Source organism: Sceloporus undulatus, chromosome 3 (genome assembly GCF_019175285.1).
Source record: "Sceloporus undulatus isolate JIND9_A2432 ecotype Alabama chromosome 3, SceUnd_v1.1, whole genome shotgun sequence".
NCBI lineage: Eukaryota > Metazoa > Chordata > Lepidosauria > Squamata > Phrynosomatidae > Sceloporus > Sceloporus undulatus.
In genome coordinates this window covers 182,809,808-182,837,463 of record NC_056524.1, presented here as the reverse complement: position 1 = coordinate 182,837,463, position 27,656 = coordinate 182,809,808, and positions in this window count along the sequence as shown.

Here is a 27,656-nt window from a genome sequence, read left to right as displayed (position 1 = left end):
CTTATTTTTAACTGGATAAGGTCTTCCAATTTAGAATAAAGTGGGCATAATTTTCCCAATTCATTCTTTATGAAATGTTCTGAAGTAGCAAAAACTAAATATAGTACACCGTCCTCATCTCCCTCTCATTTGCCAATGCATTTCCAGTAAGTACCCTTCTTGAAGGTATATGTGATTTGGTAGTTGTTCATATTTGTTTGGGCATGTGTTTGACAATGATTTGATGTACATGGATTTCAGTTAGTAAAGGGTAAATCTTAATGTTTTTGTTCCACAGTTTTATACTAATAATAATAACTTTCTTTATTCCTTTCCTTTATAACAAAGTTAGATATAAATTGCAAGTAAAATTTTGGGAGTATCTACATTGTACAAGTACGACAGTTTGATACCGCTTTAACTGCCATGGCTCCATTTTATGAGATCCTGGGATTTGTAGGCTGATGAGAGTCTGGGTCCTCTAGTGCCTCAAAAAACTACAAATGTTGGGATTCAATTGTTTGATGCCATGATAATTAAAGTGACATTAACATGCTGTAATTGTGTAGTGTAGATGCCATTTGATTTCAAATTGTGTGCCAGATCAGAAATCTAGACACACAAGAAAATGCTTACTTACAATTTGGCAGGACAATACAGAATGGTTAGTTGCCCACAGTGTCAAGATACCACTTGGTAAATGGCTTTATTTTCTTTCTACTCTTCTCCACATAAAGCAGACTGAAGCTGAGTTGGCACTTGGAAATACTGGTTAAGAGCAGCTGACTTCTTCCTTTTTTTTTTCTAAAAGGAACAAAACTAAGAAACGAATCCCTGGCATCTATCACCACTTGTTGAAGATAGACAGGATCACCCTCATGAAAATGGTACCCAGTGCCTCCCCTGTCAATGGGGTGGTGAATCCAGGTTTTAGTCTATATGCCAAAGGAGCTATGCAAGATGCAGGGGTTCAGCACTTTGGACAGCTCCTTTAAGGGCTAAAACACAAGTTGGATTCATTACCACCACCACCACCACCACCACCGCTCCTGACATGGAAGCCACCAGTGTCCACTGCCTTCGGGGTATCTCAGAACCCTACCACAGAAGGAAGGGCTTCCTCTCCTGTGGTCCAGATGGGGAAGCCAGGGATTTTTCTCCTTTGTCTTAAAAAAAAAGACCCTAGGAAAGAGGACCTGCTCCAAACAGTACTACATACCTTTAAAAATGGTGGTCCTATTTAATCACCAAGCATTTGATGCCCATATTCATCAATGCCTATCATTCTCTTGCTCTCTCACCCCCCCCTCCTCTCCCTCTTTCAATGCTGATGGTCATGCATTTAATGCTTTCCACCCCTCCATTTCCCTCCAAACTACAGTGATTTTAGTTGCTCTGCCAATCTACCTTCAGGCCTACCAGTGCTGCATAGGATATCAGTTTGGACTCCCATCACTCATGATACAAGGATCATGGACCACAGGGGCATCACAAGGGGTGGGTAAGGTGGGGATGTGATTGTACTGGGTGACATATCAGAGTGGGGTGTCACCTGGTAAGTTGGTAGGAAGAGGAAGAGGCTGCCCTTCAATCTGGCAGCTCTGCTGGTCAGGCAGGAAAGTGAGTCAGCTTTGTTTCCTGCTCGCCCAGGAACTCCATCAGGCCCAGAAAGGCTGTGGGGCAACAGAAGCAGCCACTGGTGGAAAGAGGCTGCCTTATAGTTTTGGCAGCTATGCTGGCTGAGCAAGGAAAGTGAGTCTTTTCCTTTCCCACTCACTTAGCAGCTCTGCCAGAACCAAGCTGCTGAAGAGAGGAGAGGGGTATTAAAAATGATCTGTGCTGGGTGTCAAATAGTACATCATTGCATGGATGAAGAGGGCAACCTGGCAGCCATCACAGATGGACAAACCAAGAGTATTTTATGCCATTCATTTGTTCCCACTTAGGTATCTGAATAAGCATCAGTCTAGACAATGAGGTATGTGTCATTTTCAAGTGTTTTTATCTTACGCTGTGAAAGCAGGACAGATTAAGATTTTCGACGCTTCCGATGCTCTTTGCCTAGATTGATGAAAATGATCTTTCAGTTGGTGTTGAGGATCCCAAGGATATAGATTTGGAGGGACCACATTATCCTTGCTGAACCTTTTTTATTAGGAGTAGCTGAAGACATCATGGCCATCATGACAATTATGAGATGTCCCAGTGTGACATTGAGTTGCCATGTAGATTTCTCAAAACATTTGGTTTTTCCAGAGTGAAGAATGATGCTCTAAGAGGCAAGAGAAAGGAGCTTTCATTAACTATCATGTCACAAGCAGATTACATCCTCCCAAATTCTTGACTATTAGTACAGCTTGCCCTGGAAGCTAATGGAGTTATGAGATGTAAGTGATGAGTACAATTGGCATTTAGCTCTTCCTAACTCTGATCTAACACTAGTCTGGTTACTGAGTCTACTCAGTGACAATGACAGCCATGAAAACAGAGCACGGAAAAGTTACTTTGAGGGCATACAACTCCCAGAATCTCCCAGCCAGCACAGTAAGTGACCCTGCTGTCCCAAGAGAGTCTAGGAGTAGTAGTCAATATGAGCCATTTCACCAAGTTCTGTTAAAAAAAACCAAAAGAACTCTTCACTACCACCACTGTGTCCTGATAGTACTGCTCAGTATTGAGCCTTTCTGGGTCATCCAAGACCTCTTAGATCTTGTGGATATTAAGGAGCATGACTGCTGTGACATTTTTTCAAGACACACTGAGATATCTCGACACAATGGGCCTGGTCCAGAGCTTGGAAGAATGACTTTTTGGATACTTTTCTGAGAATGACATAGACATAGATTCTGGAGGATTCTGTAACTTGCCATTCAAAAGAGTAACTTTTCCAGAGTCTTACCTCTCAACCATTTTGACTGATTGTTGAACTGGCATTTATGGCTGCACACTGTGGACTTCTTATTGCACATCTTATGCTTACACAGTATAGTTGCCACACTATTTCAGCTAAAGAAACAGTACCAGTGATTAGATGAGCTTCACCTGCCACAAGAGGGCAGTCACTCTTGTCGTTGCACGTACACAGTGTAATACACAGTGTAACCCCTGCACGTACACAGTGTAATACACTGGGGTTGTGCATCCCACTGATATTTAGAAGCTTGCCTGTGGTAATCAAACAAAGAACTAGGTGGAGGAGCATACTGAAGTTGTTATCTATTTGTTTTCAAATAGCTGCAAAGGGAAGAAAAAAGATGAAGCGTAAAAATGTCAGCCTCTGGTGTGAGAATATAATATGTGTTGTGGCATTCATTAGCACATAATTAAGAAGGATCCATACGAGTTAGAATACAAACATCATATACATGGAGGATTTCCTTCCCTCCGCCTCCCCAAGCTAATCTGCATTTATATAAAACCACATCAGTAGGCCGGTATGTTGTTTGTTTTCAGAAAAGAGTACATTTAGTTTGTCGGGGAATGGTTTTGTGCCCCAAGGTCAGATGCTAATTTTAAGGTGAATCACACTTTGGGATTAATCCCTTTGATTATTTGATCATTTCCATGTTCTCTGCTAGCAACAAAGCTGCAGTTAACTCCTTGGGAGCTTTCCCCATTTCCTCAGTCATCTGCAAATTTCAAATGACAATTATGTTCCACAGTCAGAACCAAACAAGACATTTCCAACATAATGCTTGTGATAGGCCTTGGAAGAATTACTTTTTGGATACTCCTCTGAGAATGCCATAGGCATAGATTCTGGGAGCTGTTATTCAAAAGAGAAACTTTTCCAGATTCTGACCTGCATTTATTTATCAGTGCTAGAAAAGACATAGCAGCAGGAGTTTGTATAGTTCTGTATGCTTTGTTTAGTGGGAGCAAGGGAGATGCCCTTTTCCATGGTTGCTCCCTGACTTTGGTACGTCTTTTGCATAGTGGATAGGATGGCTCTCTTCTTCCTCTCCATTCACTAGCAATGAAACCTTTCCTATTCTGTCAGGTTTTCAGGAATTGGGTGTGATGGGCTTTTCATGGTGTGCTGTTTTATAATCTCTGTTTGGATGAATTTTAAATGGTTTTATTTCCATAGATTGTTTAATTGATTTTAACTTAGTGTGTTTTAAATAGCACAGTGTAGTGGTTGGAGTGTTGGCCTAAGACGCTGGGAGAACAGGGTTTGAATCCCCACTCAGTCATGGAAACTCAATAGGTGTGACCTTGGGCAAATCATACTGTTAGCCTCTGAGGAAGGGAATGGCAACCTCCCTTTGAACAGATCTTGCCAAGAAAACCACGTGATGGGTTCACCTTAGAATTGCCATAAATTGGAAACGACTTGAAGGCGTACAAAACCAACATTTTACACACACACACACACACACACACACACACACACACCATATATACAGTTTTAAAACATACAAAAACATCTTATATAACAAATGGGATATAAATGAATGAAATAATAAAAATAATGGGGAGAGGGAGAAATAGTATTCATTTTGATTCAAGGCTGGTAAAGACCTTAGAGCAGTGCATTTCACATATTGGACTGCAAGTCCCAGCAAGCCTAGTCAATATAGCCAATGAAGAGGCATGCTGGGAATGCAATCCAACATTCTCCTTATGGTGACACAATTGCCATTTTAGATTTTTAGGAATCATTATTTCAATAATAGTGCAGCTCCATCCATAGAAAAAGGGTAGTTCTATCTCAGTGGGAAAAGAAGTGTATTCTAAATGATCTTCCCCACCCCAAAGACAATGGGAGAACAATGACGCTGTTTGGTAAACCCCCCCCCCCCCATGGGATTAATCCAGCATGCAGACAAGAAGTGGATGGAATGGAATAATTCATTTTATGCAAATGTGCATATGTTTATTACCCTTACAGAAAATATTTCTGACTGGGTCCCAATAAGATTGGCAGAAAAGGAAAAAGAAATTGTACAAATGAGTTTCTGGATATGAGTTCGTAGTCTATTTTAATTGTCACAATTAAATCCAGTGTTGGTCAGGTATATAATAATAATAATAATTTGTTTTATTTATATACCGCTATTCCAAATACATATGTAGTATGTGAAATAACTTCTGTTTAAAGAGGGGTCCTGGATTGATCTAACTGCAGTAATATGAAATATACATAGGTAAAGGTAAAGGTTTTCCCTTTGACAAGGCTGTTGAGTAGTGTCTGACTGTAAGGGACAGCACTCATCTCTGTTACTAAGCCAAAGAGCCAGCATTGTCAAAGACATCTTTATGGTCATGCAGCCAACATGGCTGCCCAGACTGCTGTATCTATTTATCTACTTGCACTTTTACATGCTTTTGAACTGCTAGGTTGGCAGAAGCTGGGACAAGTGATGGGAACTCACTCCATCATGTGGCACTTGGCCTTCGACCTGCCAATCTGCCGATCTTGCAATCATCAGAGACAGCATCTTAACCATTGAGCCGTTGCATCCCTATAAAATACACATACATTCATCTATGTATGAAAATGTATGTATATTTCCAGGTTCTTATATAAACAGGCATAACATTTTTTACATGAATACAAAAATCTAAGTATAAGCTCCCCAAAGCTTATTTGAGTAAATTATATTTTGAACTTCATGCAAAATTTTGTAATGTAATAGAATATTTTATATTGTAATGTAATAGATCCATTATTCCACTGGTCTCTATACGTCCCATTTGATTCAACTGCTTTTTGATTTAATTTCCTACTTTATTGTATCTAGTTTTTCAATTGTTCCATTTTAATTTCAGGAACTTCAGGAACTAAGTCATTTTGTAGCATTACAAAACCCTCACAACCAGTGCAATTGCAGTATAATTGCCTTCTGTGATATTAATATCAACAGTTTCTTCCATTGGTCTCAGTAGAGGTCTGTCCTTGGTAAGTAGTATACAGGCTGAATCCTGTTGGTGACATACACTGGTGTATATCACACACCCCATTACATAAGTGTGTGTCCCTTTCCAATCATTGCAGAAGGAGAGCTATCATGCACGTAACATCTCCAGGCATCAAACCCTTGCATACAACCCCATTCTGAAGACACTGGGTACACTCCCATAGCCAGTGAAGATGGAAAGTTGCATACATATAGCTAGATGTCTCTTGGGAGCACCCAGTTCCCCCTGCCATTGTCTGGTCACAGTGATGCACCCCAGAGCCTTCAAGCTGATGTTACAAAGCTAACTGTGGTAAAGGGGGGGTATTGTGTATATATTATTGTACTATTTTAATGATGTACACTGCTTTGATTGTCTTAACAAAAAGCAAGATATAAACAAAAATTTTATTTATTATTTATTTATTAAAAGCCCAGGAGAAGTACTGTTATTGTTGCTGTTATGTGCCTTCAAGTCATTCTGATTTATGGTGACCCTAAGGTAAACTTATCAGAGGGTTTTCTTGGCAAGATTTGTTCAGATGTGGTTTCACATTGCCTTCTTGAGGCCTTGCCCAAAGTTACCTAGTGGGTTCCATGGCTGAGTGAAGATTCAAACCCAGATCTCCCAGATTCCTAATTCAACATTCAGTCCAGTAGACCACACTATGCTGTCAGATTTTCCACCCTGACAGTTGTTAAAACAGTCTCTTCACCATTGCAACCTATAGTCATCCCCTCTTATTGCATACCATTAAGGATCCCCCTGCAGATAACAAAAAATGCAGGACCTCAAGTCCTGCAGCCACATGCATGCACCTCGATTACAAACAATGGGGCTTGTCCGTTTATGGAAACTCAAATCCATGGATGGCAAGCCCACGGATAAGAAGAGCCCACTGTACATATACAGTTAAATTCTCATTATCAGAAGCAGGGAAAGGGATGCATAGCTTTCTAGCTGTTGTTGGAATGTTATTCTTGTCAGCCTTAATCAGGACAGCCTATGGGGAGGGATGCTGAGAGTTGCAATTCAGCATCATTTGGAGGGCCACACATTCTTCATTCCTAATCTAATGGCATAGTTTCCATTTTTTGGCCTATATCACTAAGCCATCTGGTCTTGTTCTGAGAGTTTGCTTTTAATGTGAAACAGAAATGGCTAGTATAGTGAGTAGGAGCCATTTCATACCTCTCTGGATTCTTGCAAACAGGTTTATTGCATGTTGGCATCAAATCAACAAACCTTCAATTTGCCACTTTGAGATATATGTATGTATACACACACACAGACACAGACACACACACACACTTTAAATGGACCCTATCATCCCAAAAAGCAATGTAAGAAAATATACATTTATCCTCATCTATATTTAGCAAACTGCTGTTGCCAGGGACCCCAGAGATAAGTGTATCTTTGCACTCATTCCTGCCACTTGTGATTTTGGATTTTAGCAGTTTCCCAGCACCAGCATTAAGATTTCTAAGTTTTAATTGTCCCTTAGTTACCAGGTCAGATCCTGAGATGTCGGGACCAAAATCTGAGATCTGGGACAGCCTTTTATGATGTCACAGGGGGGCAGTCCCTAGTGATGTAATTAAGCATGATAAATTAAGCATCAAACAAAGTTGCTTAGAGCATTTCGTTCCAATAAAAAGTACAAAGTCTAACAACTGAAAAAAAATATTTATCTGATTGAATATTGTGATCTCATTTCTCTGCACTGAAGAGAAAAACCCCCACAAGCTTTCCATAATTCTGTAACATCTGGTGAATACTACTTTAAAGACCATTTGGGAGTTGTAGTCCATCTGAAGAACAATTTCTATCCTGATTTGAACAGATAAACAAATTTTTCCCAGCTCTTTTATTTAAAGGTCTTTGTAAACATTGCTTATAGCAATATATGAAAGATGTAATCCAATTTTGTATGATTTTAAATCTGTTTTATAAAGTTTTAATATAGTGACTTTAAAAATTTTTGTAAACATTTTTAATTTGTTTTTATGGACGTACCTTAGGTCCCATCCTGGGAGAAAGGTGTATATAAATAAAGTAAATAAATAAATAAACAAACAAACTTTTGCCAGGCTCAGCTTTGAATAGAAAAATAATCAAATTTTTCCTAGATGTTTTATACCCCGACTCAAGCCTTAATTTTAACACATGGGAGTTGATGTTCAACCAAAGAAATTTTTTCCAAAGAAAAAACAATGTTCCCAAACTCTGCTTTAAATATGGTGTTCTTATTAACCAATGCACTTTACTAGCCATATCTTTTCAATATATTTCTTAGGAGATTACCACACACAACTTTTAAACTGTAATTTCACTGGGAAGGTAGCAGCTTTGGTGATCTGATCGCGTGATGTCGCTTCCCACCCATAGCTGCTCAGTCCTCCACCCATCCCTTTCCTTTCATGGGCAGTACCCATGAAACTACCATTTAACAAACTACCATTCCCAGAAGTGGGCTGAAACCAGATTATTTCCACAGTGTAGATGCTGCCCCAGCTGCAGGAACCTAAGACCAGAGCAGAATTCTTATCTCTGGTATTATGGTGAGATTTAGAGGCTCTCTTAGGCGTGGTACAGACCGCCCCTTTCTGCTGGTGGCCTAATTCCCTCCAGAGGGAAGCCTCAGCCACCAAACCGTGCGGCTTCCCTCCGAAGTAAAAAGAACCCGGAAAGCATTCAGCTTCTATGTCCTTTCTTATTCCCCATTTCTCTTACTTTTTCTCTTCCTCCTCCCTGCTCATCCTCTCCAGACTGCATGTCACAACTGCAATCACCCAATTGCACAGTCACACCTGGGACATTGTGTGATTGCATAATCAACAAACCAGCATTTCCAGAATTCCATCACTGTGGGCCATGGCAGTTAAAGTGGACTCAAAATGGCTTATTTCTGCAGTGTGGATGCAATCCATGACAAACTTCATTGGAGTGCTTTTGAGAGCCTCTAGACTCCAGGATAAGCTGAACATCTGTACATCTCATTCCATACAAGTGTATGTGTGTGTGTGTGTGGGGGGGGTTATTAGAATTTCCCCAAATTTGCATATTTGGGGTGGATTTTTTTTTTAAAAAAGGAGAAACTGAAACTGACATTTTTGTCCATCCTGTTTCCATCATTTTGATCACTTAACTCTTAAATGATAGGTTTTAATCACTAAATGCTAACCATATCAGCACTGAATTAGGGTGACACCTCTTTTTCTTTCAAAAGTGCTGTTCATTTTTAATAGCTCTCTGGCATTCATGTACAATATATTCCCCTCTGTGCTCAGACGTACTTGTTCAATTTGATGGGGACAAATGGGGACAATATTGTTTATGTTTTCAGTTGCCCAACATTTGTCAGTTCCTTCAAATTTGGGATGGAAAAATCCTTGAGGATGAGAACATTTAAATGCAAGGGAAGATGAAACAACCTTTCACATCCCTAATTAAAGTATTTGGTTGCTGCTGCTGAATTCTCAAGCAGATTTGTGAATTCCTGGTGCCAATCATCTTTTATCACCACAGTATTTCTGTTTAGAAAGTACTTAAAGATTCCTCGCACTATAAATTTGAATGTTTTGACTAAAATTATGCAGAACAAATTCTTTCTTCAGTTACTTCAGGGTATATCAGAAGTATAATTCAGCTACATAGTGAACTTTTGCTTGAGAATGACAACAAAGAGTGATACAAAAGGTGTTCCTTACTTTGGCTGTAGCAAAATGTCACCAGCTATGTTGATCTGCATATAGCTGAGTCTAATTCAGACAGCTGAAAAGTAAAGCCAGGAAATCATGTGGCTTCTAGAAATGAACGTTTTACCCTGAGACACAATGTGGAATCTTTAACATTATTGATTTAGTGTAGAACTGATGCATCTGTTATTGTTCTGTGGGTCTGTGTTATATTCTTATGCACTCTACATGGGGCTACCCTTGTACCTAGTCTGGAAACTTCAGTTGGTTCAAAACATGGCAGCCAGACTGGTTAATGATAAAACCAGGAACGACCATATAACACCCATTTTAAAATCACTTCACTGGCTGCTCATTAGTTTCTGGGCCCAGTATAAGGTGTTGGTAATGATCTATAAAGCCCTTCATGGCCTGGGTCCAACCTATTTAAGGGAGCACCTTCTTCTGTATAATCCACCCTGCACCCTCAGGTCCTCTGGGAAGAATTTATTCAAACTGGTGAAGACCAAATCGGCTGCAGCGTCCCAGAAGACCTTTTCTGCTACCACTCCCAGACTATGGAATGGCCTGTTGGATGAGATCCACCATATTACCAGCTTGGATAACTTAAAAAAAGCTATCAAGATAGATCTCTTCCAACTGGCCTTTCTGGAATAGTATATCAGCCATCATAAAAACCGACTATTGCTCAGCCCATCTTATCAAACATCTCGCATCCCATCCTTTGTCTGTTGTTTTTAATAATTCTTTTAATGTATTGATTTAATTGCTATTTTAAGGGAGGGAGGGTACAACCTGGGGTTATTGTATATTGTTATTGTATCATGCATTTGTTTTTACTGTAAGCTGCTTTGATCCTACCCAGAGTAGGCGGGATATAAATAAAGTTTATTGTATTGTATTGTATTGTATTGATTTTCAGCTGCAACAAACTCAAATTTGAGTTTGAAAAAAACATATGTGTCTGGCAATATTACATTGGCTGTTCTTTAATAAAGGGCTGGGCAACTGCAGAGGGACTGTGGACCACTTTAAAAAACAAAACAAAACAAAAACAAATTCATCCTGTGAGAGAAGGAGAACAGCAGGCCTAGTTCCAGTTAATGTGACTGGAAGTGACATCCAGTCACTTCTAATTTAGGTTTTAGTGATATTTTTGGGTGGGTGATTTAATCAGTGTGGGAGCCAGGAGGGGTTGTGAGAGTAAAATCATTACATTTTGCAGCAGTTTTGAGCTGCTGGATTTTTTAAAGGGCTGGATAGGTGGGTCTGGTGGCCTTCAAGAATCACAAAACGAAGCTTCTGAATTTGTAATGGGGGAGTTGTGTATGGGGATGCTTCAGCAGCTACAAAACAAGACTTCACTGGCTGCATACATGCCATGCACTCTATTTTCCCCACCCCTCCTTCAATTGGACCAAGAGACCAGCGCTCGAAATGTATGAGCTTCTAGCTGCTTTGGGGGCATGGCTTTTAGATGGCGCATGCTCCCAAAATGGCGGGAAGTTGTGCCAGAGCTGCTCCAAGCTGGCAAGAGCCAGCTCTTTTAGGAGCAGATTTAATAAAGCATAATAATAATAATAATAATAATAATAATCCACTCTTGATCGGCTGCAAGGTTGGGACTGCAGCAGTGGCTTGTTTCTGGAGCGGGCCATGCGGTTGTCATGGTCCAAGCCCAATTGGGGCCTGAGAGGCCAGAGGCTGCTCCTTCCAGGCGTTTGCTTTGGCCTTAAGTGAAGCTATAACTATTATACTTCCCAGTTTCTGTCAGGATGTGTTTGAGAGGAATGTGAGAGAGGAAATGAGAGAGAGAGAGAGAGAGAGAGAGAGAGAGAGAGAGAGAGTCATAGTAATTTTCTCTTCAACAGTGAGGACTTAAATTCTCATTTACATTTTTATTCTGGCCTGAGTTATTTCTATATTCTGACAAAAGTCTGTAGTGGCCCTGGCAGCTGGGGGCAGGGGCAGAGGTGTCACTAGGGGGTGTGGAGCGTTCAAACCACACCAGGTGACACCCTAAAGGGGACAATGTCACTGCTCCTCAACTTCTGCCATTTGGCAGAAACAGGCCATGGCATTCGCCTGCATCCATTTAAAACACTGAAGAAATGGTGTGAATGGGATAAAGTGCAAGGACAAAGGAGGGGCCCCAGATTTATTTATTTTTAAATAAAATTTTTATTTTTTTCTTTAAACAATCACATGTTACTGAATTTATACTTTGGCCACATGAAAGAATGTACATGTAATTACATTGAAGTGGTGCAGATGATGTGATAATTTAAAGGTGTAATTTTAATTTTGCTAGCTGTTTATGTCACAACTATTGCCATTACCTTAAGTGATATATGGGAATTACCATTTATGAGTAATATTAGTACAAAAAAAATAAGGATTTTGTATGGTGTGGTATGAGAGGACATCAATGGAGGGGGGGGGGAGAGATGACACATTGACTTACTGCACTTGGTAATGCCAACCCTAGTGGTGCCACTGCCTGAGGGCTCTGTTGTCAATGGGACTGCAAATCCAGCCTGGGGTTTTGTTTGAACTTTAAAGCCGTTGTCCAAGTTGCTGAAGCCTAGCCTCCAAATAGGTTATGCACCTTAGATAAGCACCAAAACAAGTTCAGCACCTTTAAAGTTCAAACTAAACCTCAGAAAATATTAACCATGCCACTTACCTTACAGCTAACAATCTCCCCCATTAGCCGTCAGAATACTCCAGACTGCTCTCTCTCTGTTATCTTTCCCTGAAACATGGGGGTCACTCTTCTTTAAACTCTACTTAGTTGTTTGATCATCCCTCCTGAATGCCCATACTCTACTTAGATGTTTGATCATCCCTCCTGAATGCCCATACTCTGCTTCAACGGAATCACTGGAGGTTGAAGCAGAGTATGGGCATTCAGGAGGGATGATCAAACACCTAACTAGAGTTTAAAGAAGAGTGACCCCCAGGTTTGAGGGAGAGATAACACTTAAAGAGGTAGTGATGTTCTTTAAAAAGAGCAAATCATTAGCAGAGGATTCCTTGGGAGTAAGGGTTGCTTGTGTAAAGGGTAGTGTCTGCACTGGTCAGAATACTTTGAGAGCAGTCTGGAGTAGTCTGGCCTCAGAGCTGCCCTGACCACTCTTGTCACCTGGAATCCTCCATTACAATGCCAGGCAGTTGTTTGCACACATGTCCTGTTATGCCACCTAGCACGGCCACTGCTGCCATGGGGCGCTTTACTCTGAAATCAGAATGAGGTGCCCAGCACTGATCATATGGCTGGGCACCATGGGTGGCAACTATGCCAGCCAGCACAATAGGACACATTTTAAACAACTGCCCAGCATCAAAACTGAGGGCTATTCTGGGAAAACCCAAAGCAAACAGTGAATTTTTAAAAAATTTAAAGGGGGTATAACCTGGACTATTTGCACCAGACTTGGGGATTATGCTCAGCATCATCCAGAGTACGCACCAAGAGAATAGGAGGAGTACATTTTATTTGGCCCATGCAGACAGTGTCAAGACATTCTGGCAGCATGTCTACAATGGCAAAAACTGTGAGTATTGTCTGTTCCTTTGTACAAAGTCCTGTCGGCCAACAATCAAAATGTCATGTTCTCTTCTCTAGTTCCAGTCCAAAAATTCCTACTCCACTTGGTTCTCCTCATGTCTGACCTTTCTTGAACTCCATTTCTGGTTTCCAAGCATCTGACTGGCAAGGAATTTTTTGGAAATGATCCGTTATCATCCCAGTTCTGTTTCATAGGAGATTATCGCATGGGATAAGGAGGGATTGCTCCCATCCTTAACACTGTCTTTATCACATCCACACTTATCCAGTCCTTGTCCCATCAGTGGCCCCATCATTGTATTAATGCAAATTTCCATTAATACAAACTGATGGGACCATGCCACTTCAGGGGTGGGAGAAGGATGGGATAAGTGTGACGTCTCTGAAAATCTTATCACGATTGTGCAATAAGACCATGTCACAGACATGATACTGATGACATCATATGATAATCTTTCCATGATCGCACAGGAAGGACAGGACAAGGATGTGATAATCTCCTTGGTCTCCATTTTTTTTCTGCTTCCTTTGATGACTCTGATGTGTGCCTTGAGTTCAGATTGGCTTCCTGCATGCTGTGTCTGATCTGCTCTAGGCCTCTCAATGAAGCTATTGGCCTTACTTTGGATTATCTGACATCCTGCCTAGCACTTGCTGTATGGAAATAAGACAGGTGACCATGGCTGCATCTGCAGAAATAATTTGTACTTTGACACCATTTTAACTGCCATAGCTCCATGCTATGGAATTATGGGAACTGTAGTTTTTTGTCACTAAAGCTCTCTGACAGAGAAGGCTAAATATCTCACAAAATTACAAATCCCAGAATTCCATAGCATTGAGTCATAGCAGTTAAAGTGGTGTCAAATTGCATTATTTATGTAGCATGGATGCAGCCTACATCAATTTATAGATCTAAGAACATGTAGTCCAATGTTCTGTTCATACTCACCAACCTAGGCAGTAGCCCACAAATGGGATATACTGTAAGTGCCAACTAATGTTCTGATCATGCTACCAAGAGACTGATCTACAGAGGTATATTAGGAATATATAGATAATATACAGCCCTCATGACTGTTGACCACCGATAGCCCCAACCTGTATGAATTTATCCTACTACTTCTGGTACAGAATCCCACATTTTATCTAATTGGTTTACCTGAAGTTATAGCTGATAGTTTGAGAAGAATTGTGATACAAATTATGTATATGGAATGACTTTGCTTTACTCAGTCCACACAGCATTTACCATTTACAAGGAGAAAGATGGCTATACAGAGGAGCTACAGAGTGGCATCACTAATCAGCAAAACCATAAAAACCGCATAAAATGTGAATTCATATGATGGTAAAGGTCCAATGAATACCACAAGCAACTTACTAACATCCTCATCCTGATTTTTGAAACCACATTGAAAAACACTGCAACCTTCTGGATAATTTTAACATCATATTCTTTTGTGTATATTGAGAGTAGCAACTTATCAAAATAGAATGGAGGGGATGCTAAAATCAGAAAAATCATTTTTCTCTCTGAACACTCTGATTAAATTTACAATAAAGCAGCATTATATGTAAATATTTCAGTTTAGAAGCAACAGGAATTCCTCTGTATTGTTTTTCCAGTTGTATGAGTAAGGCTATCACAACACAGTCGATTCCCTTGGCACAGTGTTTGTGCTAGTTTTATATTCTTTTCCAAACAGTTGAAGGAGAAATATGGTGAGTATCAGAGATCTTGCATATGTGTCCAAACTAGTTTTTAATAAACAAGCAATATAATAATATGCCACACATTCTACCCTTTAAATTGTTCTGTTTAATTCCTTTAGATGCCATTGTTTTCTTTGCTATAAGGGCTGGGCTTGCCCATACTATGTAGACTATATTTAACCTGACAAATTAGACAGACAGATTAGTAGTCAATAATCTGGTAGTTTTGTTGTTATTGTTGTTGTTTTAAAAGACAGCCAGTATTCCATAGGATGTAGCCATGGTAGTTAAAGTTACAGCATCATGGAATCACATTACCATAACTGAGGGTGCATCTACACCATTAATTCCCAAACTTTGGTCTTCTGGGTGTTTTGGACTTCAACTCCCCAAACCCTAGCCATCTTGGCCAGCAGACAAGAATTTTGGGAGCTTAAGTCCAAAACATCTGAAGGATAAAAATTTGGGAATGACTGATCTACACTGCAGAAATAATGCCATTTGGCACCACTTTAAGTGCTGTAGCTCAATCCTATGGAATCGTGGGATTTGTAGTTTTACATGGTCTTTAGCCTTCACTGCCAAAGAATGCTGGTGCCTCACAAAACTCAAAATCCCAGGATTCTGTAGTACTTAAAGAAGTGCCAAACTGCATTATTTCTACAGTGTAGATGTACCCTGAGTATTGTGAAGGGCCTCTTTTTTGGTATCAAATTTTCAGATTTGTGTAGTGCTTGAAAACCCATTTGACCAAAGCTAACCTTCAGAAAAATCAACATTTGTATTGCCATGGGAAGCAATCCTTCAATTCATCAGCCTTTAACTTTCTCAGAAACTGTTATCTGTCTTCATACCAAGAAAATACTCCAGAATCGGCTGTGTCTTGTTTGCATTGCTAATATTTCTCAGTGCAAATGGCTCTTTACCACATCAAAGTTTGTTCCAAGTGACTTGTTGCAGTTGCTTTGCAAAAAGTAGAAATAACAGTCTGTCATGCTAGCAGTCTGCCTTCACAAACTTCCTTGCCTTTGTACCATTAAATTCAAGCTGAAAAGGAAGAATGGTTCTAGATTAATATCAGACAGCTTTTGAAAATGAAATTTATTCAGACAACCCATAAGCCATTTGTCACTAGCCTATGTATGTTTTAGCAAAGTAGGCAAGTCTTTTAAAAAATATGAGTGCAGAACGGCTAGCATGTAAAATATAGTTTTGTCTAAGAAGAAAATAAGAAATAGCTTAGTACAGCATAATGGTATGTTCTGAGCATCAGTGGAGTGTATTGGTGTGAGTGTTGAACTACAACTCTGGAGACCGGACTTGGAATCCCTGCTCACCCAAGGAAACCCACTGGGTGAGTCACACTCTCTTACACTCAGAGGAAAACAAAGGCAAACCCTGAACATATCTTGTAAAGAAAACTCCATGACAGGTTTGCCTTAGGGTTACCATAAATCAGAAATGACTTGAAGGTACACAACAGTGACAACAATGGTATACTCAAATGGAGGGAAGAGCAATTTGTTTTCTGTCAATGATGATGGATGATGATGATGATGATGATGATGATGATGATGATGATGATTTATAATGCACTTTCCACCAAAGGGTGGAACATCAGATGTATATAATCAGAAACAGAAGATGAAACACAACATTATAAAATGCTAAAACACTAAAATTATACACAAATATACTAAAAACAAACTCCTTATTCACTACCCATCTCTTCCAAAGATGTAGTTTTGGGCAGCAAACAAAATGAGGGCACAACCCCCCCATAAGAATTCTGCCCAACTCCCATGAAATTTTCCTTCAGCTTTGTAGTAACTGAAATCTTTCACTGGGCATTTAGAAATATAGCTTTCAGCATCCAAAGAAACAAGGCAGAGTTACCAAAGGAATATGAACGTAGCAAATAGAAGAGTTCTAAGTATGAACTATTTTCAGTGTCTCACTCTGCAGTGCAAGAAATCTGGGGACTGGAGTAGAAGCAAAAGTGGTTCACCCTTTCTTTCTTTGTTTGTCACCCCTTTCTTCTCTCTCTTTTCCCATCTTTCTTCTTGCCTAGAGGGCTGCCAGCTAAAGAACAGATTGCTGGAGTACTAAACTTATGTATAGCTTGGAATAATAATAATAATAATAATAATAATAATAATAATAATTTATATTTCCCGCCTCTCCCTGTGGATCGAGGCGGGATTACAATAGAAACAATATTACAAGATAAAAACCTACAATTCCATATAAAATACACTCAATAAAACAGTCAATACAACACATAGACTAAACCATAATTTAAAATACATATCTTTACAAATAGAGGTGGGATATTTCAAACTCTCTAATAGCAGATTGGGTGGATAGGCCTGCTGGAAGAAATCAGTCTTAAGTGCTTTCTTAAAGACATATAAGGTGATAATGAGATGGATCTCCTCCAGCAAGCCATTCCATAATTTAGGAGCTACGGCAGTAAATGCCCTGTGGGAAGTTGTTGTTAACCTGGTGTTTACATACTCTATTAAGTTCTTCCTGGTTGTTCTGAGAATGGAGGGTGGACTGTGTAGGGAGAGGCATTCCCTCAAGTAACTCGGGCCCAAGCCATGTAGGGCTTTAAAGGTAATAACCAACACTTTGTACTGAACCCAGAAGCTGATCGGTAGCCAGTGAAGAGATTTTAATACTGGTGTTATGTGGTCTGATCTAGATGTTCCAGTGACCAATCTGGCTGCTGCATTTTGCACCATTTGAGGCTTCTGAACTTGGTACATAGGTAGCCCCATGTAGAGCGCATTACAAAAATCTAATGGTAAACGAGTGATTACCAGTGCGTGTACCACTGCTTCAAATTCCTTTTGGTCCAGGTAGGGATGCAGTTGGCATATCAACCGAAGTTGGTACCATGCACTCCTGGCCATCATATCCATATGGGATGATAACTGTAAAGATGGGTCCAAGAGTGTTCCCAAACTGCAAACTTTGTCCTTTAAGGGAAGTGTGACCCTGTCCAGGACTGGTTGACAAAATTCCATCCCTGGATTTGGGGTACCTACTGCAAGTACCTCCATTTTCTCTGGATTCAACTTGAATTTGTTTTCCCTCATCCAGTCCATTACCAACCCAAGGCAGGCATCCAGAGGAGAGATGCCATCCTTAGTCACTGCAACAGTCGGAGACATAGTGAAATAGATTTGGATGTTATCAGCGTACTGATAACACCTCACCCCATGTCTCTGGATGATCTCTCCCAGCAGCTTCATGTAAATGTTAAACAGCATGGGGGATAAAATGACACCTTGAAGGATGCCAGATGTCAGCTCTCTCCTAGAAGAGCAACTGCCCTCCAGCTTCACCATCTGGAATCTGCCCGAGAGGTAGGAGTGCACAGTGCCCCCAATTCCTTACTCCCTCAGGCGTTCCAGAAGGATACCACGAAAGCCGCTGAGATATCCAAGAGCACCAACAGGGTCACACTTCCCCTGTCAATGTCCAGATGGAAATCATCGACTAAGGCAACCATGGCTGTCTCAATTCTGTTTCCTGCCCTGAAGCCAGTTTCAAATGGATCCAGGTAACTGGCTTCCTCCAAGACAGCTTGGAGTTGGGAGGCCACTGCCCTCTCAATCACTTTGCCCAAGAATGGTAAGAGAGAGACCGGTCTATAATTGTTTCTTACCAGGGGATTTAGGGAGGGTTTTTTTTTTTTTTTTTAAAAAGTGGTCTTACTACTGCTTGTTTTAATTTAGATGGAAATATTCCCTCCTGAGAGGCTGCATTAATTATAAGTTGTAATAATATAATAATAAAGAACATTCAGAACCAGCCCATACAATGTATGTATGTATGTATTTATTTATTTATTTATTATATTTATGTATCTATTTATTTCATTTTCTCCCAGTAGGGACCCCAGGTGGCTCACAGACAAAAATAATTTAGATAAAACAATTATTCTTGCTCCTATTCTTGCTGTTGTTGTGTGCCTTCAAGTCGTTTCTGATTCATGGCAACCCTATCATGAGGCTTTCTTGGTAAGTTTCTTTGCAGGGATTTTTGCCATTGGCATCCTCTGAGGCTGAGGGAATATGACTTTCCGAAGGTCACCCAGTGGTTTTACATAGCCAAGCCAGAATACAAACCCTGGTCTGCAGAGTCCTAGTCCAATGCTCAAACCACTACACCACGGAAATGATAATCTTTAAAAGTTAAGAACTTTTAAAAAACCAAATGTGCTATTGTGTTGTGTTTTGTGTTGTATTTTACGATTCAGGACAGAGGGAATGTACATGTTTTTGTCCTTATTGTTTTGTACTCTTGGTGACTTATATGTGGAAACTAATAGATCAAGATTTTTAAAAAGGAAGAAAGTTAAGAACCCTACATTTGCAGAGCTGACAGTTTATAGTTTGGTGAGGATGGAGATCTTTATATTAATTCTTAATTAAGGACATGATGGAACTAGTGATTTACCTCTGACAGAAGGCATCCACTAGTGGGATGAGAAAAATGATGATGATTAGTTAAAGTGTATCTACGCTGGACAATTATAACACCTTGATCCCACTTTAACTTCCATGGTTGCATCCAATGGAATCCTGGAGTTTGTAGTTTGGAGACAAAGAATCACCTGTAAAGCACTCTAGGCCACTCCTCATGATCTACAATACCAGAATATTCTAAACATCATATCAAACCACCTAGAATTTCATAGGATGTGGCCAATATTAAAATGATATCAAAGTGCTGTACCTGCATAGCATGGATCTCACCCTTCCCTATGTTTGCCCCAGAGAGTTAGGGTCCTTTTGAAATCTATGAGAAGTGCTTGAAAATCAATTCTTCTTTTTTATGCTACTGGATTATGTCTCAGAGGGGCACTAATTACATATAGTGTATAGGGCTTTATATATAGGAAACATTTAGAAACAAATTGCTAGTAAGGCCTTATTTTAGAGGCATTTTATACTTAAGCCAAGCCAAAAAAGGATATTCTGTAACCATTTTCTTTAAAACCTAATGCTCAATATAATTTTTAATCAAATGTAATGAATTCTTACACCTTATTAGCCTTGTAATATTGTCACTGCTATTAGCATAACCCATTACATCCAAGTGTTATGGCTGTGTAATGGAAAATAATAACTGGGGATATATTAAAAATAAAATTTTATCAATACAACCCTATGGTCCCTTTGATGGCATCCCAAGGGTTATAAGGAATATCATATCTCCTCCTCTAAGGTTGTACTGTACAGAATATCTGACCCCAAAGGAGGAGATCCTGCATAGAAACCTTCTCTCACTGTCCCAATGGATAGATAAATGTCCTTCACTTCTGTCATGCAGCTCTTGGAAATAACACATTGAAAATAGCAATTGTTATTGTTGTATACCTTTAAGATGTCTCTCACTTATGATCATCCTAAAGCTCACAGATCTTTCTGGGGCTGAGAGTGTGTGATTCACCCACGGTCACTCAGTGAGTTTGCACAGCCAAGTAGGGAATTGTAGTCCAATGCTCAAACTGCAACACTACACCAGCTCTCCAGAAATAGCAATAATACCTCTAATATGTTACAGGCTGAGATAGTGACATCTTTGTTTTCTGGTGGTTTAATGTACACATGCTTTGTTTCATGGACAAAATTATTTAAAAAATATTGTGTATAAAATTGCTTTCAGGTTATGTGTATAAGATGGACACAAAACATAAATGAATTTCATGTTTAGCCTTCGATCTCGTCTCCAAGATACCTCATTATGTATATGCAAATATTCCAAAATAACAATTATAAAAAACCCCTCTGAAATCCAAAGCACTTTAGGTCCCAAGCTTTTCGGATGAGACCCAACTTGGACTATTTGGAAGTAGCAAGGGCATAATGATGCTGCGTTTTCTGTGAAATAATGAAACATCTCCCCCCTCCCTCAGTAATTAGTCTAAAACTTTGTTTGGGAGGCTTGTTTGGGAATCATTCCATCCCTATTTTTATAGCTTTAAAAATAATTAAAATATAATTCGGTAGTAACACATTACTAACACATTACTGGTAAAACAACAAACAACACCCAATGCATTAATTTTTCACACAAAAGCAACAGCAGTGCTGATATATCAGCTTCTACACGTAACATTCTTGGCTCTGCTCTGATATTAGAACTCTGTTTTCAGAAAGAGAGGAAAATGAAGTAAATTTGTGAGTGTTTACAGTGAGGATTGGGAGACTTTGGGTCCAAATGATCTAAACCTTTTGCAGCCTCCAAATGTCTCCAACCTGGAGGAACATTTACTTGAACTTGGGACTTTGTGTGAAGTATTCCCCCACCCACTGGAACTAAAAGCAAGCAGCTGCAACAACAACCTCTTATTTTCTTTGTCCCATTGGCAAGAGCCCAGTATGGCTTGGTTATTTTGCAGGGTCCAATGATGGAGTTGCCTGAGAAAACCCTTAGGTTTGCACTGCTGGTATTATAAATATTTCTCTGAAATCTGGAATTGAAAATAGTACCTTCACAAATTAATTATTTTTTTTACATTTTTGTGCTGATCATTGTAAATATGTCTATATTTTATCTAGAAAAATGGAAAAATAAAAGCTGGCATATGGAAAATTAATGGTAGGTAATGGTAGGTATACATTTGTTTTGCTCTGTAGTCCATCTCAAAATGGAGATAGGAAGTTACAAAGCCATTTGGGCTTGCTAGGGAGTGTTACCCATAGGATGGCTCTGGGAGGGAGAATTGTCTCCTAGCTCCTACACAATGCTCACCCCTACTCTAGACGTTGCTGGACTGCGACTCTCATGATTTATCATTATTGTCTATGCTAGCTGTGGCTGGAGCTATAATCCAACAACATGAATCCCATCTGCCTTGGGGGAAAATGTGGTATAAATTCAATAATAAATAAATAGGATAAATATAATATCGGGTGGGCCATATGTTTCCCACTCCACCCTTAAAGGAAGAATAGCTATCTCCTACAGTTTTGTTCTATAAATTTTGTTTTTTGGTTACAAAACTCCACAGTGTGTTGGTATGTAATCAAATGTCATTAATGAAAACACAGCATTATTTCCACTTCTCAGTTCAGGATTTTATCTCTCTCTTTAAAATGATTTCCACACAAAACAGTGTGCAGTGTTACTGAATGCAGATCTGCAAAAAGGCTGTTAATCTGAGAAAATAGACTATTGCCCCATGGTTCATTTCTGTGCAAAATTGTTCATGCAAAATCCCAATGAAATCAGTGGCTCATACCCAAGTCCAAGTGGTATCAGGACTTATTCTAGACAAAATTCTGGGTGAGAGAAAGGAGATCACTCGTCCCCCCTCCCCTGAAAGTGAAGTCATGTTGGTTGTAGGCAATTGACATGCATTTCAGATAGTCACATTATGTCTCTGAAATACCAGCTTGCTTGAATGCCAAATTAAAAACACTGACATTTAACATGTCATGTTTGTATGACTGCTGCTGCTTCATCACCCAACTGGCATTAAGAATCTGAGTATAAATAACACAATTTTGCATCTTTCATTTACTTCGTTGCACACTTGACTGGCACAATCTTTTATCAAAACCCAATTCAAAGTCTTTGGGGGAAAGACCTTGAAGAGATCTTATCTAGTTCTTGGACAAAAATTGTCAGTTGCAAACACCAGCAGTTTCCCACCTACCTATCCAGAAATAGGCTCAGAATGTTGTGTCTCAACAGCATCATGTCTGGGGAATATAAATAAATCATATTGTCTGTTAATGGGTTTTCTACCACGCTGGCATGAAATATTTCTGATGAGTATATGAAATCTTCAGACATTGCATTATGGAAAGACATGTGTGTCAAGAGCACTGCGTATTTCACCTGATAAAATTATAATAGAAAACTCCACCGCAAAAACAAATTTCCTCCAAAGGTTCTCCCTACAAATTTTGTTGTTGCGACTTCTCTGATTATTCATCCAGTATTTGATATCAAATACTGAATATCAAATACTGTCAAATATGGATAAATATCAAATATCACCTATCAGAAAGAAATACCATTAGGTGTGAAATACTTATTATTCATGCAATATTTAATATCAGTATTTGACATCTAATGATTTTTCTTTCTGAGAGGTGATATTTGATATTTATCCATATTTGACAATCATTATGAAATAGCATTTTCTTTTAAAGTTGTTATTAGAATTGACATGCAACACCATTTCAGCATTTGACTATATTTGATGGTTGAAATGCCTTGATATTTGATCCAAGATCTTGCATCACAGAGGCTCCAGCACCCCATGAGGTCATGGCATATGATAAGGGATGCTGGGCTTTATCACATGAGACTAAAAAAAATCAGAATTTTAACAGAATAAAGTCTTTTTGGTCAGTACCTTTTGCACTACATCATGCCCACCTTGCTGGTACCTTGTATTCCATTTGTTACTGTAGTGCAGATAGTTATGACCTGAATCCTGTTGTTAGTCCTAAATAGTCCCACTGAATCAATTGGATTTACCTACCTCTTGGCCCACAATTGTTTCCTGCTGCTGTTGCTGCTATTCTGACTCTGTCTTGTTCCAGCTAATGCCTGAAAATGTCCAAGAAGATAAGGTTTCATCGTGCTCAACTCAGGAGCATTTCTGAGGTTGATGACTCCTGGGTGTTTGGCTCCTAACACCCATTTCTCATGGGTGCTTACAGAACTGCTGAAACACGTCAACGTATCTGGGTGCTTGAGAAAGTGAATGTCATGTATTATGCACTAATCAAATAATTTGACAACCTAGTAATTGATTGTGCATTTCAGCCTTTGGTGGTGGTGGTATGTGCCTTCAAGTCATTTCTGACTTATGGTGGCCCTAATGCAAACCTATCATGGTTTTCTTAGCAAGAATTTGTTCAGAGGCAGTTTGTCTTTACCTTCCTCTGAGACTGAGAGAATGTGATTTACCTCAGGTCACTCAGGTGGGTTTCCATGGTGGAGTGAGGATTCAAACCCTGCACTCCAGAGTCAAAGCCCATTGCTCAGACAACCTTGAGACCACTGTTACCATGCTGACTCACTATTTCAGCTTTACTTAGTTTTAATTTGGGAAGGCTCTGTTTAGCATGTGATGACAAAAATCATCATGCTTTGTTTTATTTGTTCACTTGCAGCCTCCATTTGCTGCATATATTGAACTCAAGGTAATATATACAGCTGTTTCCACAACAATCCTCTGAGGTAGGTGAAGCTGACAGAGAATGAGAGAGTAGACCCATGACATCTAATGAGTTGGAGGAGGCTTGAACCTTTATCTACCAAGTCCTAGGAGATTACTGTATTGCACACATATTTCTCTCGAGCTGAGCACAGGCTGCGTATGGGTATAAACCACTTAAAACCAGATGTTTTCACATGCCTCGGTGCCCAGCTTCGAGAGTCCCATTCTTTGCAAAGTCCAGATTGGGTACACAATGCCTCTGAGCATGCAAAAAACATCAATTTTTACTCAGTTTACGCCTACCCAGCCCGTGCCCAGCTTTGGAGAAGAAGTGTGTGATAATCTCCCTAGTCCAATGCTGTAACCACTATACCACATTGACTTTGAGATGTCAGGGCTATTAACACTGCTGCAGCAGAATCAGTGCTATAGATACCAACAATATAAACCCAACATAACCCCCCCCCTCACTTGATATCTTGAAAGGCCCATCGCAACTTCATTGGAAATCTTCCCAATGATTTCTCTTGCGCCAGATGAGTTATAGAGAGCATATTCATAGCTTCCCAGTGGAACAGATGGACGCAGAAGAGCCTCCCACCTTCTGCCTCAGGATAGTTCATAGCTGGTGCTATAAGAAATTAAGACATTTTTCAGCATCCTCTGACATGCCCTTTCCCTCAGCTTCAGTTTTAATCACATACTAAATATATGACCTAATATTTGGAAAGGAAAAATTAAGTGACGATCTGCTCCAAGGGATATTGAAGCTCAGGCACTGAAATCCTGCTTCCAATAGTGCCAGAATCAATATGGATCCCCATCAGTGTCATTTGAGGATTTGTAAATTTCATTTTATTGCTCTTACCACACAGTGGAATTTATTAACATCCTCCACTTGAATCCTATAACTGATTCCCTTTAAAAAAAAAATCATGAAAGGCAGATATCATATGTCAGCACTGACTGGGATTATCATAGAGAAAGCAAGAAAAAGTTCCTTTTTTGGACCACAATTCTTAGCCTGCATAACAAAGATACTTATACTAGCTGGAAGTAGGGTTGCCAGTTTAGGATTGTCTTTGTCCTTAAGGTTTCTCAGCCAAAACATAAAACCTAGGAATTACGTTATTGAATATTATGCATGAAGTACCAAACATAGCTGCTCACAACTTGTCATTCAAGAGCACAAAGAGAGGGAGAGGGAGGGATGGAAGGAGAACATATTTTCTTGCTTCGAAATTTAAGTCAGAAATTTTAGCTAATGAAGCTGTTTCCAAATCAACATGAAATGAGGGGACTCTTTCTTCTCACCTGCTTAGGGAGATAAGGTAAGGAACATTTAATCTAGCCTACTTGCTTCTATCCAGAGGGTGGATGCAAAACAGAGTGGATGGTGAGTCCTGGTGCCATGATGACTGAGAGGGAAGAGGGATACTATCTAACTAAAAACAGAACAAAACAAAAACCCTGGACTGTATTTGCAAGTTGTAGCTACTAATAATTTAATCTTTGCATAGAGCAGCAAGCTACTGCTCTACTAGCTGAGCTGAAGGTTTGCACAAAGTTCTTTCCAAGTGCCCAAAGTTGAGCCCACCTTTACTGTATCTCCTGCCTGGACACAATCCTGTAGACTAGACCTCAAGATCTGGTCACCCTAGCTGGAAGATTCTGGGGAGTTTTCCAAACTCTAGTATAATAAAAAAAACCCAACCAAGAGTTATTGATCTTGACATTATCTTTTTCTTCCAGAGAATTTGACAAAAGAATGCAACGAACTCTCCTATGACAGGTTCAAATTGAATAATGTGAGGTTCTAATTGTGCAATGTGGGAGAAATCATTTGGAGGCATGGGGCAGGGTGTTATTAGTACCCTGCTGACACCCAATTATATCTCTCCATGCCCTGGACTGCAGTGTCAACTAAGGAAGGCATCTCCCCTCTGAATGAATGTCTTGAGGCAGTAATGGGCCTCAGGAAAAACAGATTGAAGCTGAATCCAGATAAGATGGAGGTGCTCATTGTTGTGGGCCCTAATCTGGAGTTGGAGGTTTGTGAACTGGTCCTGGATGGAGTCACACTTCCCCTAAAGGACTGTGTTCTTAGTTTGAGGGTACTTGTGGATCCATCACTTCAGGTGTCAGCTCAGATATATGCGACAGCCAGGAGTGCCTGTTATCAGCTTCAGCTGATACACCAACTATGCCCTTTACTGGACTCTGAGGACCTAAAAACTATCATGCATGCACTGATAAACTCACAACTTCCCTTGGCTTACTCGGGGATCCATTCTGGATCCCCCCGCGTAAGCCAAAAAATGCATCAGTTCGAGTCCCATTCGATTAAATGGGGGCTCCTGCTTGCGTTGTGGGAGAGCGTGTGCTCCATGGGCATATGCGCCATTCACTCTCCCATCACATGGCTTCTGCGTAAGCAGGGAGCCACGTATGAGACACCCGCGTATAGCATGGGTGCACTGTGAGATTTAAAGTCCAGCCTACCTACAGGATTGCTGTCTCCCATACAACCTGCCCTGCACATTGAGGTCCTCAAATAAAAATCTACTGCAATCAGCTAAGTCTAGGCTGGCTGCAGTTACTCAGAAGACCATCTTGTCTGCCACTCCCAAGCTATGGAATGGCCTGCCAGAGGAGATTCAATGTATCACTAATTTGGATTGCTTCAAAAAGGCAGTCAAGACACATCTCTTCCAGCAGGCCTTTCAGAGTAAAATCAATATCCTAACAATCTGCTTGTTGATGAATGCCTAGTTGCCTCTGCTCTTGTTATTGTCAATAATTGTTAATTATTTAATTGTTAATGGTTGTTTTAATAATTGATAATTTGATTGTATTTTATTATTACTGATAGGAGAGTTAGGGAGGGGTTGGGTTATGATGTTATTATATGATATTGTATTGATATTGTATTTTATTGGTTTATTTTAATGTAAGCCACTTTGATTGCTCGGAGGAGCAGGATATAAATAAATTTTATTATTATTTATTATTATTAGTATTATATGATGCCTGAAAACAGTTTATATCAGAAGAAACATAGTTTATTACAGAGTCCTATTCAAGCTGCCAAAAATGTCATAAGAAAAGTAAACTGCACAATTTACTTATGCAGTGTGGCTTTCTGCACAGCTTGGCTAAGATATTAATACCAGCAGGTTCCTATAAAATTACACAAACTCCAAAAGGCCTTTATTCTGGGCCATTCTCAAATGATAAAAAGCCCATGCACCTCAGGGCTACTATTCAAAAGAACTGAGCTCCAGAAGACATGTCATGAAGGGAAAGAACTAAATTACCTTGAAGCATGACGTCCTGAGCTTAAACAAGAAACACACAAGAATGGTCAAGTAGGCAGAGGGTATCTTATACCCTCTAATATTTCACAGATGAAAACTGGGGCATGCCTGACTAAGGGCTGGTACAGACCGGCACAATACAGCAACTTCCCAGTGGCATGCCAACATGGCGTACAGATAACACGCACCTCGACACTGCCCCAAAGCCAGCGTCACACTGCCCCACCACCCAAACAAGGGACAGCATTTTTGTGCTCTGGCAATGTGGC